Source organism: Grus americana, chromosome Z, assembly GCF_028858705.1.
Source record: "Grus americana isolate bGruAme1 chromosome Z, bGruAme1.mat, whole genome shotgun sequence".
NCBI classification, from domain to species: Eukaryota; Metazoa; Chordata; class Aves; order Gruiformes; family Gruidae; genus Grus; species Grus americana.
In genome coordinates this window covers 55,435,017-55,455,060 of record NC_072891.1, presented here as the reverse complement: position 1 = coordinate 55,455,060, position 20,044 = coordinate 55,435,017, and the positions used below count along the sequence as shown (strand labels likewise).

Genomic DNA, 20,044 nt, shown 5'->3' with positions numbered 1-20,044 from the left:
GTACTGTGAACAATATATGTGCTCCAGTAGATATAGGTTGCACCTGCTCAGCAGTATCAGGTATCAGGCTGCCCATGTCCCTTGGCTTGGGCTCACTGACAAAGCCTCATACTAACAGCTGTGGGATCTAAGGCCACAAAAAGCTTGGGTGAGGGGACAAAAAATCCTTGGATATCTGCAATACTCACTGTGGTATAAACAACAAAGAAAAAACATTGGCTGATATTATTCTTGGGAAGAGCAAGTCCTGTTAACTAGTATGAGCATTTTTTCTTGTCAGGGCTTTATCTTTGATTACCTGGACGCTATGCCTCACCTGCAGAATTTGCAGAGATACAGTTGCTTCTGATTGTTCATTCAAATTCAGAAATATTTTACAGGAACACAATCAGTCATTTTTTTTTTAGGTTTGTTTTGTTCTGGCTACATCTTTCATTTGGCAAAGTAATCCTAAATACTAGAATAATATCCAACAAGTAAATTGTTTGATAATGTGTAGAAAGCAGGATTTGTCTGCAGGAATTTTTTCTCTGCCTTTCCCATAACCATTAACTTAACAGTACTCCAGAGTGTTCTGGTTGCTCTTTGCTTCTTCCTGACACCATTCAAACTTCAGCCTCTAGTCACCTGCACCAGTTTTCCTGCTATTAATGCTTCCATTGGCAATTGTTTTAAGTTCTCAGGTAGGAGAATATTTCCAAAATAAAAGCAGAAACAGTTTGTCTGTAGATAATATCTGACATGCCAAACATGTTGTTGTTTCACTTGAAGATATGGCACTGTTGAGCAGGTGCCACTGAGAAATAGCTCTTTTGCTGTGGCATCATTACATTTGTGGCAGACAAGCAAAAGTGTTTAACTTCTGTTGCAGGATTAATAAGCATGTGATTAATGACACAGAACTGAGGTACTGGGGTAAAGGGACCCAAGCAGCAGGCTAAGAACATGGGGGGAAATGGGATGAGTGCTAATAACTGACTGAATTCCTCCTGTCACTGTCCCTGTTACCTTGCTGCTTAGATTCCAGAAACCTGACCAAAGCAGCTATCTAAGTATTGACCGTAGAGATTCTGGCAGACCCTCGGTACAAACAGTGCAGCTTTATCAGTTTTTATGGCACACTGGAAAAATCCCAGGGCAGTATGCAGTGTCTGGTAGGGATGCTCTTGCAGCTATTTCTGGTAGGAGGAGTTGGGGGAGAGTGAAAAGTATGTCACTTTGAAATTCCAAAGATTTGATGAGACATTTTTCAAGCTGAAAGATAAAAAACATTTAAATGTGGAAGAAGTGGGGGGTTTTAACAGTAGTGCTGTGGGAATGTTGTATACTTTAGAGAGGTGGTATTACAAACACCACCAAGGTAGGTGTTTGTAATAGCTCATTACCAGAAAGCCTTTTACAAGATTTAGAAGTAGATGAGAAAACCTCTCCCTCTTGCTTCAGATCTTCATTATGTAGGGCCCAGAGCACATCCACCTTCCAGGAGTTTAGTTGGCTGAGTTAAGTTTTCTTTTTTATAGTTATGCTGTCTGAGTGCAAGGTCAGCACCTTCACTAGTAAAAACTGTTGTAGAGAAGGCCAGAGATGAGGGCCTGTCCCTCCTCTCCCTTGGGAGCTACTCTCATGCTGAGGTTCTACTGCTGTGCACGTCACAGTCGTGTAAGCAGATGCATCAGGCCCAGTTCTCACCTTGACCTAGATCCACTGGCTGGGCTGCCTGACTTGTCATCAGACTGCTTTGTCTCTGGTCTGCCTGACCCCAATCGCTGTCTCTGGCCCTGATCCAGTCCCAGATGCTCCCTGCTCCTGGCTACAAGCTCACCTCCCTTGTGGTGCAACTGCCCCCCTTGCCGCTTCCTGATGTACTGTGCATTTGAGACAGGTTGAGGATATAGCAAGTCTGTGTTTGTAAAATAGGAGCAATGAATGAATGAAAACAGTGCAAGGCAGGAAGATTTGTGAGTAGATGGAGAAAACACAGGTACTCTCTTGGATAACTTATGCTAGACATTAGACTTTACACAATAAAACCTCCTTATCAGTGGTAAAACAGTGACCATCCCACAAAACCAGATTTCAGTAGGTGTTTGTTCTGCAATATGAAAAAAAGGAATTGACTCCACATTTTTTTCTTTTTAAAAAGTAAAAAGGCTGCTTTTTTACTTGATCAGCTAGTTACTAAGGTATTGCAGATGCTGTTGGAACTCATTTTTGAAGTGAATGCCTCACTCCTTGAACAGTTGGTTATGTTTGGGTTAATGACCAAGGGCAGACGCTAGTATAAATCAGACATTGTACTTCAGGTATCAAAATTATTTTCTGACAGATTTAGGGCAAGATTTATGCATTGCCATAAGAAGTTCCAGTTTTAAAGAACTTGTGGTTTTCAAGTTTCTATGAGAAACTGCTTAGTCAAAGTATTTCTTAAAAAAATAACTCCATTGCAGTAAAAGCAATGGTAGAGTGAAAGTCTCAAAGAGCTTCAGTTATGATTGAGAGACCTGACCTCCTTTTCAGCTTTTATTCCTCCACATTTGCCAAACAGCTTAACCTCAGAGGCTTTCCTAGAATAAATGTCATCCTACTGTGATGCTTTTCTCTGATCAGAACCAATTCCACAATATCTCCACCTGTTCTGCTGCATTGCACTGGTGGTTGGGTATAGGAAGAGAGGACTTCTTCCATCCCTCCAATGGGTGGATCTACCTTTTTCAATGAGGGAGGCTAACCTATGAAAGAATTAGGATAGCTGACTGCATTTGGTCCTTCTTCAGAATAACTCTTCTGTGGTAGTGGATTGCCCATGGACTATTTTCCTGTGACATTTCTACATCTTCTCAGGCTCGGAGGAATAAATAACCTCTGCCTCAGCTACTGAGCTTGCAGGAGGGATCAGGGTTTTTTATAGTGCAGATTCATTCTGTTGTGAGGAGGTTTTGTGAGTCATCATGGCAGTCATTAAGCAGGTGTCAAACAGTGTGTCTGATATGCTGGTAAAGGAGAGGCAGATGAACTACTGTCACTCTAAGTAAAGACAATATGGACTCCTGCTGTTCTTGTGTTTTCTTTTACCTGGGTCTGACTGAATACCTCTTGCAGCAGTTGTTCCTCCCAGAGAGTTTCCAGGTGGGCATGACATAATCAGTCATTAGCTTTTGTTTGTTCAGATAATAGTTGTTTGGATTGTTGCCTTTTCAGTTATTCATTATGCGAAGCTGGCTGTGACATCTGCAAAGGAGTGTTTTGTCCCCTTTCTATCAGGGGGAAGAAAAAAAAGGACTTCTGGGAAGGAATACATTTTTAGCTCCATGTCTTTGTCCATCTGTTCTAGTGTGCCTCACTGCTCTGGAGTAGGAAAGTTGTACCCAGTCCTGAGTTGTGGCCTAGTGACTTTTCTGACACGTGAAGACTGTGTACAAGACTTTTCACTGCATGGTTTCTAGATGCATCTGTGCTTTGGTTCACTTTTAATTAAAAGTAACAATAACCACCACCACCATTATACACACACATGCAAAACCTAGTAGTAGGTCTGAAAATCAGAGCTTAATGGCACCTCAGGACGGAGAATCAAAATATGAGTCATTTAGGGATCATCTGCATATAGATCCTCAGTATAGATCCAGGAATATCCATTCAGGCTAACTGTGGCATTTTTCATCCTTCAATTGGATATGTAGGACAATATGGTTCAAAAAACCAAAGCTGTGTTACACATTCATATCAGGAGAGACTTTTAGTAGGATATCTTACCTGAGTTGAGCTTTTTAGATGGATCACTTCAGAGATCTCTATACCCTGCTCCACTGTGCCCCTAAGAAATAGTTGCTGTATTCAGTAATGGGTGCACCATTCTGTTCCTAAGGCGATAAAAATCAAAACACTTTCTGGATCTCCTCTGGTATCCATGTAACTTTCCATTTCCCCCCCACCATTATTTTCTGAATCCAGTTAGTTATTGAAACAAACACTGCCATAGTAATTCTGCTTTCAAATAGTAGCTAGATTTTCCTATTCCCCGAGCAGAACAGGACAGGCTGAGTAGGCAGATGGAGATGGAGGATAAAGTATGTATACTGTGGAACAAGAATCTGGCACCCTTCTCTCTCCTACTAGAATCTTGCTGTGTTTAGTTGTGCTAATCAATGGTTTAATCACTAGGAATGTAGCATTTCTATTTTGTGTGACAGTATGGAGAAGAAAAAAACCAAAGTGGCTTTCTGTTGATTTACATATATTTTACAGTATTGCTGTGATAATCCCAGGTGCCTTGGATTCCACGTGGTAAATACATGCTGTACAAAAGGAGGGAATGCCTTACAAAGTTTTTTTCAAAATAGCTGCATGATAGAAAATCTGACACTCGTCAGAGAGACTAAAGTTTTTGGTTTACTTCCTTTTTTTTTTTCCAGTTCACAGTTGAAAAAACTTTGCTTAAATGCTATAGTTTCAACCAGAAAGCCAACTAAAGATAAGTGTATACTGAAGTGCAGTAGAAATGTCTTGATGAATAGCTACCTTTATTTTCCTGGGACAATGCTGAATAGCTGTATGAGGTACAGGTTTCTGAAGACACTGGACCAGACTCTCTGCTCACCTTGTTTTAATTCCACAGATTCTGATAAAATTTTCTGAGTTACAGATGTATAAGAAAGAGGAAACCAGCTGACTGAAACCAAAGCCCCTTAGCTAGCTTTACTTCTAGTAGCTTTTTAAATGGCAGTCTTACTGAAGATGTAAAATAGATGCACAGCTACCTAGGGACAAAGGATTTTCAAGTCATTAGAGCAAGGAAGATGGAGATGGCAAGCCTGGATTCTGTTCGCAGCTCTGGCCTTGCAAAGTGTTTAATGATTAATTGCAGACTTTATTAATTAGTAATATAGGCCTGTAAGCAGCTCAGATTTTTGCATCTTTAGCCTTTCAACTGTAGTTTTCCATCTATTTGCCATTCCCTTTACAAAAGCTTGTAGTGTTTTGCTGTAGGTAGGCACTGAGAAATGCAGTAGGTAGCAATGAGTTTACACCTATCTAAGCCTAGGAATGCTTCCAAGACACATGTAGAAGCTAGTTGTTTTAACTCACATGATTTTGTTCTGAAAACACATTTATAAATATCATGCTATGTGTCATTTCCCTTCATAATAGCAGGCACAGCAACCTTTCCACCCTAAATGCTTTTATCTCCTCCTACAACCTGTACACATGGTGTATACAGGACAATGAAAATAAGGTCACAAAATACTGGGTAGAGAAGAGCACATACGTTTCCACTGGATGCAGATGATGACCTTTTTCATGTATGGCTCAGCTCAGAGGACTCCATCTGATGTTCAGGAAATTGCATTGAATCACACTATGGCCAACGTGCTTCTGGGATGGAGTGTGCTGATTGCTGGGCAGTTCAGTCTGGAGAACAATGTTGTGAAGCTTCACTCTGAGTGGATGCTTTAAGGGTTCCCTAGGTGAATTCTGAAGGAAGGTCCTGCTGAACCCGTACCCATACACTGGAGATTTGAGGCTGAATTCAGGCTTACTGTCCAGTAAGCCAAAGGATTGGGAAAGAACATCAGTGTCTGCTGCCTTCCCTCCTGCCAATGTTGTGCTTCTGTGCAGGCAATTGCTGAACCAACTTACTGAGCTCCTTGAAGACGAGGTGTAGAGTCATCAGCAGTTCCAGTGTTTGCTGATGAATGAGCCTTGGATCAGGCTTCTACATACTGGCTTAGTCGTCCTTCCCATGCAGTGCTGAGCAGCATACACTATTCCCTTTTATGCTCTGAGTGTGCAGGCAGGCTGCCTGAATCCACGATGGGTACTGATGGCATTATGGCAGTGCCCGTCCACCAGCTATGGCACAGTTGTAGCTGCTTGAGCCAGTTCTCCTTCAGGCCGTTCATAAACTGTAGGTTATTTTTTCTTGGTCACTAGGTGGCAGAATTGGCGTTATTAAACCATGCAGGATTTTTTTCAGTGGTTACAAACTCCTTCAGCTCTGTCCCTGTAAATGAAGTGCTAAGTCCTGATAGAGGGAGCTGTGTGAAAGGAACAAGCAGGATTCCCTCTCAAGGATATGATCAGTTCTGCAGCCGATGGGTCACTTGCATTACGCTGGGTTCAAGAGATGGGCAAATTTGACGAGTTCTCCTGTTAATGCAGTCTTTTGGGCTTTGATTTGCTGGTCTGGTGTCAACAGAAGCTCAACCCTGATTCCAGGGGACTTTTCTATTTGTTGAACAATATTTGCACTTTTCATCAAGAGGAATCTGTCTCTGAGACACGTCCTGTAGTGCTTTTGACTAACAATAGTAGAAATCTAAGCTCACACTACATCACAAGGGATAACAGGAGATATATTTTTTGAGCTAAGCCAAAGCACTTGGAAAATTCAGGTTTGGAGAGCTTTTTTACTTTAATCTCTTTCTGCCAAAGTGTTTTAGGTTGGTTGGAATCTTTAGGGCACACAATATAGACAGAACATTTAAATAATGTTTTTAATTCCAAGCACCTTTCTGATAAATAGACAATGTTCAGGAAATATGTATAACAGGAATGTGATTTTACAGAGAGATTTTAAACTTACAAAATCTAGATACACTGCAGAAAAGGTAAACATACTGGTACATGGAACAGTTCCAGATAAATCAGCTTCTAGTTTGATAAATTCATTTTGAAGTTGCTGTGCTTGGCCATAGCAAGGGTTGGTCAAAAGGAGCAGCAAATGGGCAGAACAAGATCTCCTAGTCTGGAATAAGACTGTTGTTCCCTGTCCTGGTAGGTCTGAAATAAGCTCGCTGAAGGACAGGGTAAAGAACTGTTCTGCACTAGGGCTATCATGCAGCATAAAGAAAAAAAAAAAACACTCTTGCCACCTTTCTTAATCTGTAATTGACATATTTTGCTGTCCTGTACACTTTGGAGAGAGACACTCTTCCATAATTCTCCCAACAGAATGTGAAAGTAAGGAATTCAACTTGCCCATTCACTAAAGTTTCTGGCTGTCCACAAGGAAGCATAGTATTTCAATATATGGATCAGTGAAGAAATGACTGTCTCCCCTTGAATTTTATTCCAAATAAGCAGCTGTCAAGCTAGTAGCATTTGAGGAGAGCTTGCTAGTGTGAGAATTCCTTTCCAGTGTTCACAGAGGTTGAGTGAAATTTCAAGATTTTGAACCAAAATCTTTGGACCTTGATGGGAATTCAACTGCAATAAAAAGTTATGGTATTAACTAGCTCCAGTTTTGCATTTCACAGGCTTCATAATCTTGTGAACCATATTCCCAGATCTCAGTGTCTTCAGACTTGAAACCTGATTCCAACCCTGTGCCTTGAGCCCACTGAGAATTATTCTGCATGCACAATTCAATGCTTTTAACCTTCATCAGCTGTATTCCCCCTGGCTAGGAGTATTGAAGGCTCTAAAAGAAATTGGTTTGCTGTAGTGATTCAAGTAATTTTGTATTTTCTTCCAGCTTCCCTTGGGTCTTTGTACTGAAATGTGTTATTACCATTCTTCTCTAGTGAGTTTTTTTTCTCATTTTTCTTAGCAAAAAGAAAGGGGGTTTATTACATGTGAAAGGGGCATCTGACATATATTGAGAAAAGTCAGATGAAAAGCTCGGCTTTGTTCCTCCCTCAAATTCAAAATACGCATAGCAAAAGATGAAATCCAAGCTGTAATCACATCACACATCGGTTCTGCTTGTCTTCCCCAGTCAGGAACTTGGGGTTTGCATTGTGTCCCAGTAGTCAGACTTCTACATGTTCTGATCAAGGAGGCAAAGGCAGAGCTTCTGTGTTTGTATTCCTGGCCATCTCTGCTGGTTATTGGTGGTAGGGAGGGAAGGAGTCGTACAGAAAGAAAACCTGAGAGTAAGGAAAACCTCACAGCCTCATAGTAAGTTTGCTTATCTCTCCATTGAGACCAGCAAGAATCTTTGCGCTTCAAGTCATACTGTGATTGTGCCTGTAGTTAGGAATCAGGAATAGCATTTGAAACCCTATACATTTGAAATGGAAGGAAGGTTTATTTTTTAATCTGACATGTATGGAAGCTGCTGAAGACAAGTTGTTGGCTGAAATACTGGAGGATCCAATTGTTCCATTTCTGCTGTCTGTGGGAATAAGTGCCTTTTATAAGTTTTATTGCTTAACATGAGAAAATATTGTAAGTCTCATTTCACTATTGAAATGTTATGATACTTTATTTTCAAGAGGATGGGAGGGTCCCTTACAACACTGTGCTCAATGTATTTGTATAGTTTGTAGAAATATTACTTACCTTTATTTGGAATTTGCAGTGAGATGGCCATCTTGCTATTTGTACATTCAAGAACCTGATTTGCCACACAGCTGCAGTAACTGCATGTCTAATTTAGAGTAAAAGAGTAAGCTCACAGCCCTGAGATTCTGCCTTTTTTCAGTGTCTAGCCTTAGAAGTCAGACCTGTTCTGTATTGAGAGAAGACAACAGCTCTTTCTTTGTGCATACTAAAATTCTGTGCTAGAATGAAGACGGAAAGTATTTTTTGCATCCAGCATTTGGATGTCAGCAGAAATGTTAACTACTGTATTAAAAATAGTTTTGCAACGACAAAGTTTTCAAATCCCAATATTTTGCCTGTTCTTGCAAGGCTGGAGGTTTTCCAGTTTAGCATTTAGTGATACAACACTTGGTTTGTTTGATTGCTGGGCTTTTGAAGACAATAGGATGCTTCAGTACTTTTGATGACTTTTCAGAGGTGATCATTGCCAAAAATCAATGCCCACAGGTTTCTGCTCTTTTTCTCTCCGCAGGTGGTGACTGTAATATGTAATTGAACAACTTCAGGAGAAAGGCTTCCCACTATACCTTCTTGCAGGCCTGTCTGGCGTCTTAGTAGAGGAGCTCAATCTCAGATCTTGGTGGAGGTAAGGATCCAGTCTAGCAAAGCACTTTACACAGGGAGTTTATTTCAACTGTGTGCTTAAATGCTTGGCTGATGATGATGAACTTTAAGCATGTGTAACATTAACCGCCTGCTTGATGCTTTGCTGACCCGATGCTACAAGGACCAGCTCAGACTTCTAGGCCCAATGGCTGTTCTTGAGTTGGAACATCCTGTCAAACATAGAATCTCAGAATGCATGAGTAGAGTTGATACCACTCACGACAAATGGAATTAACATCGGTGAAAGAGCCAACTCAAGGCTGCCTTCCATAAGGAGGGAATTTGTCTCTGGAAGGACACTAATGCAGATAGCCACTGAACCCTTTATCAGGACTCCTGCTTCCTGCTAGTTGCCATTATTTTCACTGAAAATAACACTGCTTAACATGACAGAACTGGAAGATGAGCAGTTCAGTAAGAGCAGTGTTAGTGCATTGTGAGCATCCAGTTGCCAGGCATATTAGTGTAGCTCTCACTAGCAGGGCTGATGGCTCTGCCTTCTCTGTCCAGTCAGCGAAATAACATTGCTTTTATTCTCCTTCCTGTATTTTGCAATTCTTTTGCAAGTCAGCACATAGGAACCATTAGCATGTGTTTAGTTAAGTGGAGCAGTGCTGGACAGGCAAGGAGCTGGCATGCAGTTAGTGATGAAGAGAATCTTTTCCTCCTCTCCAAGCAGTCTCTTTTATCTGCAGTGGTGGCATTGCTGAGCTACTAACTAAAGCATGTAAATAGATGACAGTGTGCTAAAGAAAGGAGACATCTACAAGCCATTATGGCAGACGAAAGCAGCACTCTATACCCCTGTAGGAATACACCAATATGTGCCAGTGGGTCAAAAAGTGGGCATTTTAAACCAGTGACTGGTCTGCCCTTTCACAGAGGGACCACAGCATTTCTTTCCTCCCTGCCGTATTCTATAAGAGCATGAGAAGAGACATACTTGGTCAGACCCCAGGTCTCTTTCTCCAGCGTAAGACAAAACACAGTGTTTAGGGAGAAGTTTAAGAACAAAGCAAGAATGCAGTAACATCTTTAAATACTCCCCCTGATTCTACTGAGAGGACTTGATGTGGCCGCTAGGATTTTTCTCCTACAGTTCTTTAACCACCCTGTATTTTCTCTGTGGCCTGAGTTATTTCTGCTTGCTGGGTGTAGCCAGCTTGCAGCTTTTGCGTCATCGCAGCAGAGAGGAAAAAATGCAGAAGTTAGGCTACCTGTGTTTCAAGGAAAGCAAGGAGGCTGCTCCTGTTGTGACTGAGAAATGAACTAGGATGTGGTCCCTGTAGAAAGGACAGAGAAAGTCCCTGAGAAAGGACTTTCTGGAGTGAATACCTTTGTTTTGAATGTAAAAGTACTTCTGGCCCTAATGGGAGAAAAAGAAAACATCTAAAAACTTACAACTACAAGGCAGACGTATTATAACCAACATTTTAAAAGGGTCATGATACTTGAATCAAGTTCATTTTTGAATATTTGGAATTGGAAATACTGAATATTTGCGAAGGCTTCCCATTATATGATAACTATCATGAAAGCACTTACATAGAACACAACAGAGAAACAGTAACCTCTTTGTCTTTAACCTTGCAACCCATTCCCATTAGTAAGCTCTACCTTTTTGTCTTGAAGTATAAATTGGTGTGGAAGTTGTTACATTTGAAAGCAAATGTGAATATGTTCAAAAAACCTAAAGAATATTCAAGCAGTAAAAGCTGGGGACATGTAAAAGAAAGGTCATATTCTAAAGGCAAATGAGTCTTTCAGGGACAAATTTGCTGAATTTTACCATTTATAAAGCCATACTCTTGAATTATTTTAGAATACCAGATTATATACCATCCAAAAAAATGGGCCAAATTGCCAGACAACACACTGTGACAGAGAAATGGGTTGACAGTGCACAACAGACTCTCTCTGTTTTTGCTTTTGAAGTGAAGAGTCACTCTGGAAGTCAGCTAGCTCCACTGATGTCAGTAGATAGGTGTGTAGAGAGCTTGTACACGTTTTTTAGGCATTTACCTCTTCAAGAAATGGCCAGAGGACAGACTGTGTGAAAAAGGGGAGCACAAAAGACACCTTGTCTTTCCATTATTTGCTTCTGTGGGGGCTGCTGTGGGCAGGGTGTGCTCTTCTGAGAGTGTCTCTGCTTCTGTGCAGAGCAGGAATGTGGGCTTGTGGTGCTCCTGTAGGCTGCCACCATGGGTCACTGAGACAGAGGCTTGGGGGAATTCCTTTCCTCCCTCCTTTCACTTGCCTGCCAATCGTGCACTTCTTTCCGGTCAGTGACAGCACTTTTGACAGGTCCCAGCTCTGAAGTAATCTGAAAGATTTCAAAAGAGGGAAAGGGTTCCCCACGTTCCCCATCTTTTTGGTTAACCACTGGCTGCAAGCCTAAGAGTCTTGCAACTTTGCAGAGTGCTGCTTAAAATCTATCAGCATGTGACTGGTCTTTCTCAGCACCGAGGAACTTAGCTAGCTCAACACTGCATTTAGTTTCTGATTTAGGAGTTTCTTTTGTTGATCAGGATGTAGGGATTATTTGCATAGAATTATCAAACTGAAATTGCCTAAGATGACCCAATTATAACAGATTCCGTTGTGTTTTCACTCAGTTCATTAGATGCAATTATTTCTGGCAGGCTGTTTCAGAGATTATTTCATTGGTGAAAGCTGAGGACTGGGTATATGATTCTGTTTTCAGGCAACACTCTGGCTTTTCATGTAGTGCTGTTTGGACTGAAGATGATCTGTTACCAGATTTATGTCTTCTGATAAATCTGATTCTAACTACACAACAATCCACAAAGAAGACAATACTGCATAGTGGCTGTGAAGAAGATTGAGAGTTCAGAAATGTGCTTCTCTCTCCATTCCCAATTTTTTCTCTTCCTTGATTTTGACTGTTAACTCTCCAGTAAAGGAAATGTGTTTACATAATGCTTGGCACTGAGGGCTCAAGGTCTCCAGGTGCAGTTGCAGCAGGAAGATAGAAAGTTATATATTTCAGCAGCTCTGAATTTGAGATTGTTTGCATGCTTTAATCTCTTGTTTCCACTGTTTAAAGTTGACAGCTAAGGTTAAACAGTCAGGTCAGGTTTGACTTTGTTATTATTACACTGATTTCAAAAAGTCATCAATTGATTTGACTCATTGAAGAGGTGACTCCATGGAGTTAGGAGAGATCTTCACATATAACTGTTTTCCTACCAATGATGTATGTTGTATTTCAGTTCATGGTAAATGTTTTCTCTTTCTCTAAAAACTTTGCTGGAGAGCTTTGCATAATATTTTGTGCTGGTTTTTTCAGTTGAAAAAGCATTGTTTCCCATCATCATCACTATTATTATTGAAATACTTTGGTTTTATTTCCCTTGGGTTTATGGTGACTGTATCTTCTTCCGTCACATGCACCCAAACTCATTTCTACAGTGAGGACCAAGATCATAGCAGCTCACCTGCCTTGTCACTGAAATGCTACTCGCATAATATTCACTTGCGATTAAATCTTTGTCATTCCAGAAGGATTTTCTCAGTACCAAACAATGTCTTTAGCTGTATAATTGTATCTCTGATCAAATCAAGGACTTCCCTGACAGATGGCTCAATATACAGTCTTCGTTGTTCACTGGTAAACTAAGAAGCCAACAAAACACTAAGAAGCAGAAGCTATTTCACAGTAGTTGATGGAGAGCTCCAGTGACAGCAAAACAGCAATGTCTCAGATTGTTGTGATGGTTGTTCTCTGATGCACTCTCTAATTTTTTTGGAAGATGGTATTTTTATATCTAGGCTATTCTAGCTAGCTGTCAGCATACCATAACAATGCAAAAGTAGTCTGTCACCCATAACAGTTGACTGATGAGGATTCAGTGGGTTCACTGTATACAGTGAATGCCTTGAAGTATTATGAGAAATCTCTTTAAATTGGGGATGACTTCTGCACTCATTAACATGTTGTCAATAGGTTTACTGACCTTTTGCAAAGTGTTCTGCAGTCCCTGCATGAATATGCCAACAGCACTTTTTTTTAGCATAAGCATGAAACCAAATGAAGCTGAATCTTGAGTGCCAGATGACAGTGCCACTCAGGACCTCGATAGACCAGTATGTGAGCTACACCCCTGTTGGCAGGCCTTTGTAATCTGAACAGCACAAGTAACTACTCCTGCTTTGAAGCAGTATGAAACTTCAAAGAACATCAAAGCTATAGGGGTACCCAATGCCAAGCATTATAATATTTACTTCCCCCCATCTTGAATGAGTTCGTGCATCAGTGTTGTGAAAATAATGCTAGACATGTCTCTTGCCCTGCTTAAGATTCATGATTCAAAGTTCTTGATGAAGAGAAGAATGTAACAAAGGTCTGAACTTGACAACCTACTTTTATCTTTATTGTCTCTGGGTGTTTTGGCTTATTGTTCTTTCCCTACTCCACTTTTCTGGCATTTAGACCAAAACTGAATGTTCACTTTATTGGAAGACAGGCATATGCTGCTCGCTGCACAGTGTCAAAAACAATGAGAAAAGAAGGCCAGTAAAGCATTTATAACATTGTACTGAAAAGTCTGACATGCAGTTGGCAGTGGAGAGCTGAAGGAGGAAATGAATAGGAAGATAAAAAGAGCAAAGAAAGAACTGCAAACCATTCATAGGGAGATAGTAGAGAGGCATTGGTCTTGGCTTGGGATTGTAATGCTAAAACTAAAATCAAGGCTTGCTTTTGAGTGTATAATTCTGGCCTTTTATCTCCAACAGATAGGTAGCAAATTAATTACTTATGCCCCATGAAATCAAGGGATGGAGTATGAGCAACAGCTAAATTTGACTGGCCACCATCAGATGAGCAGACTGCAGAAAACAGGAGTTACTTCAGAGCTGTTGATCAGCTCTGTGGATTCAGACAGCAAGAAGAGAAGTACCACCACACAAAGAAAAAAAGACATGGTTTAGTTTGCTGGGTTTTTTTTTTTCCTCAAGTCAGGCATGACTACTTTGCTCTTCTTGGTTCTAAACCTCTCCATAGATTAATGTGGCATAACACAGCTGAAGGCCTCCTGAGTCCTGCCCAGTGCCTTCATGAAAGTGAAGAAATAAGGCATATGACTCTTTTGTAAAGTTTGCATTAGGCAATGGGCATCTGGGAACAGACTGCAGCCACTAACACCTGTACAAGAGATGGATTACAGCATCCATATAGGCATTTCATTTTTAAAAGCACCCACCTCCAGTTGCTTTCCCAGTCTTTTGCAAAGCAATGTGCACTGGTCATTGACCAATTACTTGATGGAGATACTGGTTGGACAGTTAACAGGAGAGCAGCATTTCTTTCAGATGGCCGAAGGGGACGCGTCTGTACATGGGATAGCTGTTTCTATGTTTCCTTTTTCTACCTATTTCTACTTGTTTCTACCTGTTTCTACCACAGTCTTTGACTGTACTAAGTATTGTCATTATGAATTCAGTAGGAATATATACAAAGTGTATCCTTAATAATAATGAATGTTATTGTACCTTAAGAAGCTCAAACATCTGTATTTGTATGTAACAGCACTACACTGAAAGCTCTTCTACAACCTGAAGGTGCCATTTATTACATCTTTTCATTTATGCCTAGTCTTGGTTGTAGACGTAAAACTACCTCAGAACTAACTTTGACGAGCACTTGTAAGCTTCTGCTAGTGCCAGATATGCCCACTTGCCCACTGAGTCAACATGCTTTTGCAACACAGAGCTTCTCATAGCTTTTGCAGTCTTCAGAGGTGCAATCCAGCCTTTGAAGTTGGCTGCTCTGAATCCCACTTTCTCTGCACTGCTTGCTGGCAGCAGTGTTCAGAAAGCAAGCTTTGGTTTTCCAACTATAGACTCAAATGGAAAACAGGCAAAGCAGAAGGTCATTTTCAGAAGGTAGCCCTGTTCAAATGAACCAAGAAACATAAGTAGCACTTGCCAGTTTATCATACATATACATATCTGCCACTGAATGCCTCACAGTTTGTCCAGTATTGTCTGCCAGTCCCAGAACAGGCAGTGTGAGTGCTCAGCTGAGTTGTGCATCTTCCCTCCCCTGTGCATGTCTGTGGGATTCTGCCAGTCTTACTTGTCAGTAGTCACTTACAGTTTACTGTGTGCATAGTATCTGTCAATGTTTTTCTCTCATCCCACCACATTAGAGATGAATGGAAATGGAAATGGTCTCAAGTTGCGTCAGGGGAGGTTTAGATTACATATTAGGAAAAATTTCTCTACCAAAAGAGTGGTCAGGCATTGGAACAGGCTGCCCAGAGAGGTGGTGGAGTCACCATCCCTGGAGGTGTTTAAAAAATGTGTAGACGTGGCACTTCAGGACATAGTTTAGTAGACATGGTGGTGTTGGATTGACGGTTGGACTTGATGATCTTAGAGGTCTTTTCCAACCTTAAGATTGTATGATTCTATGATAATGTGAACATGTTTTCTTCATGTCCAATGCTTTGAGATTTCATTAAATATTCAGCTGGAGCAAATACTTGAGTAAATGAAGTACTCTGAAGTTTTGGAAGAAAGATTTTTAAGAAACACCCTCACAGAGTAGGAATTGGCTCTATGTTGAGGAGCAGAGTACCAAATGAAGAGAAGCACAACAGGAGCAAGACTGTTATCCCTTGCCATAAAAGGAGCAGAGAAGGAGGAATGGGGACTGTCTCCTCTTTGAAGAACAGAATTGAAAGGCACTAGAGCATTACATCTCGCTGCTTTTCTGTTTAGGTCACTGATCTGAGAAATAACAGAACAAGTTTAGTCTCAAGTCAGAGACTCAACTGATAGTCTTATCCATGCATTTCTCATAGGACCATAATGTTTCTTAATAGTACCACATTAAGAGCCTCCACTCATTTCCCAAAGAACTTTTTATTCAAAGCAATATACGTTAGCTCAAGACGACAGCAACGGAAACCTTTTTGAGACGCTATTTGTAAAGAAAAAAAGAAAAAAATCATCATAAACCTACTCTCATTTGTATTTTTAAGAGCAAATTCCTGAATCTGGGATGGTTCTATAAAATAAATTCTTCTTACACTACAATGAGCAATGCCATTGAAAGCCAGCAGTTTATCTTTACTGGGGCCTTTATGGGCTGGACAAGATTTGCCTAACAGGATTCATACAGGTAACACTGGCCAGCAGGTGCAGCAGGACTTAATAGGTCTATCAGTTCTTGCCTTTGAGCAAATATAAATATATGCAGTTAAAGGCCCAAAGCACAGGGACTTGCAGCTTGTTCTCTGGAGCAGCAAGCTATGTAACAAAACACAATGAGTGGAAATGTCATGAATCCAAGTCACCCAAAGAATGATCAATGTCCAGCAGCAGGGAGCTGGTAGTAAAGTAACAACTATCCAATCAACTTTTTGTCATGTTATTAAATATCACACTGGGGAGCTGCAAATCTCATTTGTTCTTCTCCTTGTTCCAACAACACTGTGATAATGGCAACTTCATTAGATAAGAGAATTTCACAGGAGAGCGTTTCACAGAACATATGCATCTGTGAAGTTGAATGTGGCACTACATCTGTGTACAGGCAACAACCATACAGTGTTACTTGAAAGTTAGGCTGAAATTCACAGGTATGATTTTTTTTTCTTATAGTGCTAGTTCTTTTTCTAGTCACTGTACTATTTGTCTAGACATTGCCCTTGATTATATGGGGCAAATCCGGACAAGCACTATGGCAAAAGAGTAAGCAGCTTTGGACTTCAGTCTCTCTGTATTTTGATTTGTAGCTGTAATTTTGATTTTGCTGTCTTCGCCTGTTTCACATTCCAGTCACTCTTCTAGGAAAGTGTAGATGCAGACTAAAGTGGCACCAATAAGAATGCTATATGTGATAAGTGCAGAATGAGTTATGAGATCTTTGTTGGCCATTAGAGAGGTAGATTACTTACTGGTCTGTCTCACTGTGTCTGAGTTGTGTGACCCTCTGCTCTGACACTGTGAGCATGGCTTGACAGTGAAGGCAGTTACACCAGCTTCCTAGAAGAAGACAAGGAAATGAGAGATAGGAGCAGCCAAAGCATGAAAGTGCTGTGGGTGATTTTAAAGCTTCAAAATGCCTGTGTGCCAGGAAAATGCTCAATTTCCAGAACCCATGCTTATCTCCCAAGGAGTGGCATGGACATACATGTTGAAGAACGAGAAATGCTGACATGCTGCAGTAACAAGAAGCAGATGCCTTCTAGACTACTAGATTGAAGATTTTGTCAGCCATTTCTCAAGGAGCTTCTGGTCTCAGCTGAGTGAAAGCCAATGGGAGGTCCCATTTTTTGCTTTTGCAGGTGGGTGCCTCTAGAAAAAGTTCACAGGCAGAATGGTGTGCTCTCTGTGTACACTCTGCAGAACCATTTCTACTGATCTCAATCACCTGCAGTGTTGCTTTGGCTTTGAATCAAGACCAGTTTGCCACAGCTGAGGTCAGAAGCTGACAGTGGTCTGGGGAAAATTAAAATTCATTGAGAGTAAGCTGAGGGACACGTGCAGAACATGAAGGGTGCTGAGAATAAACAATCCACATCCCAAATTCACCTAAATGGAACAAGAGAGGACACTTTCTTGTAAAGTACTGGCAAACTCTCAATCTGCAGCTCATAACCCTGCTTCATGCTGAGGTTTAGGAAATCAGAGAGAGTAAATTCCAAGTTTACTCTACTCTGTGGGTTTATTTTTGAAGCATAAGATGAAGTCATTCATTTTTGATGTTATGTTGCTTTACCCATTAAGTGAAATGACAATTGAACACAATGAAGTCACTGTTATAGGAAATGGGGTTCATGTGAAGATGTGTAATAATCTCAGAGCTGCTTGCCATTTACAACAGGAATTGGGACTATGGTTCTTTGCTATCCCTAGGGTATCTGTACCCTTCCCGTTCCCTTCAAATTCCCATTCATGCAGTTTTTTCCCAGTTCACCTACAGCTCCAGGGAATTCTTTAAGACCTAGGCCTAAGTCAGACACCAGATTTTAAAGAGAGGATTATTTTTCCTGCTACTACTTGAATTTTTGGTCTTTATAGGCTTTCAGTAGGCCTCATACATTAACACTTCAGCAAAGTGTTCCGTAACTCTCTCTGTAACTATCTCACAGCAACAGGGTTATTTCTGAATGAGAATCCTAAAGATTTAGCACTTATACTACTGGTTTTTTTCTTTCCACTGAACAGCTTATCTTGCATATACCCATTTTCTATGTCATTGTCAGTTTCTGTCTTATTCATATGTTGCTGGATGCTTCTAGGAACACTGCATGTATATCAGTGGCAAATCTTTCACTTGTAGAAATTGTTTTGATAACTTTAATCCCTATTCAGCAACGTATTTATGCATGTGCTTCACTTTAGGCAAATAAGTAATCTTTTTTACTTCAGCTGGATTATCCATGTACTTGAAACCAGTTCTGGGCTCCCCAGTTCAAGAAAGACAGGGAACTACTGGAGAGAGTCCAGCGGAGGGCTACAAAGATGATTAGGGGACTGGAGCATCTCTCTCGAGGAAAGGCTGAGAGAGCTGGGTCTGTTTAGGCTGGAGAAGACTGAGAGGAGATCTTATCACTGCTTGTAAATATCTAAAGGGCCAGTGTCAAGAGGATGGGGCCAGACTCTTTTCAGCAGCGCTCAGCGACAGGACGTGGGGTAACGGGTACAAACTGGAGCACAGGAAGTTCCATCTGAACATGAGGAAAAACTTCTTTACTTTGAGGGTGACAGAGCACTGGAACAGGCTGCCCAGAGAGATTGTGGAGTCTCCTTCTCTGGAGATATTCAACACTCTCCTGGATGTGCTCCTGTGTAACCTGCTCTAGGTGATCCTGCTTTAGCAGGGGGGTTAGACTAGATGATCTCCAGAGGTGCCTTCCAACCCCTACCATTCTGTGATTCTGTGATTCAAGCTTGCTCAAACTCTCTAGTTTTATGAGTAGGAACCTCAGAATATAAAAAGTGCAACACAGTTGGCTAAATACATCCCAAATGAGTTAGAAGGGAGGTATGAGACTCTGGAACTGTAAGACCTAGATTTAGGACTAGTTTGTACTCTTCTTCAAGGTGTATTTTTTCATTATTTCCACAGCTTGCTTCTTTTTTTTTAATCTCTTTCTCCTCTGAGACACTACTATGGTCTCTGTTTCACAATTTCGTAAAGTGCAATCATAAAAAGATTTCTTCCTCCTTATGCCTGAGGACATGAGTGTCCCCAGAAGCTCTTTGTTTCTGTGTGTGTGCGTGTGCTTAGAGAAGTGGGGTGCTGTGTGGACATCTTGATCTCCTCTGGGAGAACGTTCTAAGTAGCTGGAGCAGCCCCCTGGGGTGTTCTGCAGCCTGTTCCCCGTGCTGACTGTGACACTGTCCTACGTGTTGCAGAAGCCTTCCTCAGTCAGAGAGAGGTCATCTCTCTGATAATGTGATGATCAAAAATCTCATCTTATTTTGACCTGGAGCCAGGGAAAAGAGCAAAGCCCTGAGCTGCTCTGTTCTTAGCCATCTGTGTTGTATGAGCAGATGGCCTGCTGTGTAGTAAACCAGCTGTGACTGTTTTAAGGGGCAGCTGTTCTGTACTTAGGCATTAACAGTTGATGCTATTTAGACTTGGCAGTCAAAAGTGCTGGGTGAATGTAGCTCAGCCTGACTGTGACTGTATAGGTGTGGCTTCTTACTAGTCATCAGGAAACAGCCATTTGAGCAAGAAAACAAGAAAAACAGTCTGTCAGCCTTTCAACAAAAGGGGAGAGCACCTCATAGGAGCACCTTGCAACAGTTAAGAGGGGAAGGATTCAGCTAGTTCAGTACCAGCTTTACTGTGTGACTTTGGCAAATCATGTGTTTGTTGATATTTGATAGATAAACTTAAAAACTGAGTACAGTCTCAGGGTACTGCTTCACTGAACAGCCAGACTGCACGGTGCTTGGATAATACAGACCATATAACCCCCTAGGAAGTGGATGGTGAATGGTGAATTATTCACAATGCTTTCTTATGCAGGCTGCCTTCGTCTTCCCCAACATGAGCCATCTGCTCTTTCAAGTCAGCTGAACATTGAGCGATCTGAGCAATAGATTTATTTGCACAGGATACAACACT

At 41.1% G+C, this 20,044-nt stretch overlaps 1 long non-coding RNA gene across 1 annotated transcript in view; it reads left to right on the top strand.

Moving 5' to 3' along the window:
• LOC129199571 (uncharacterized) overlaps positions 1-20,044 on the top strand; it is a 32,753-nt gene that overhangs the window by 5,945 nt on the left and 6,764 nt on the right. Inside the window, exon 2 of the long non-coding RNA XR_008574688.1 lies at positions 8,798-8,911. This is a non-coding gene — a long non-coding RNA (uncharacterized LOC129199571). The remainder of the gene's footprint in view (positions 1-8,797; positions 8,912-20,044) is intronic.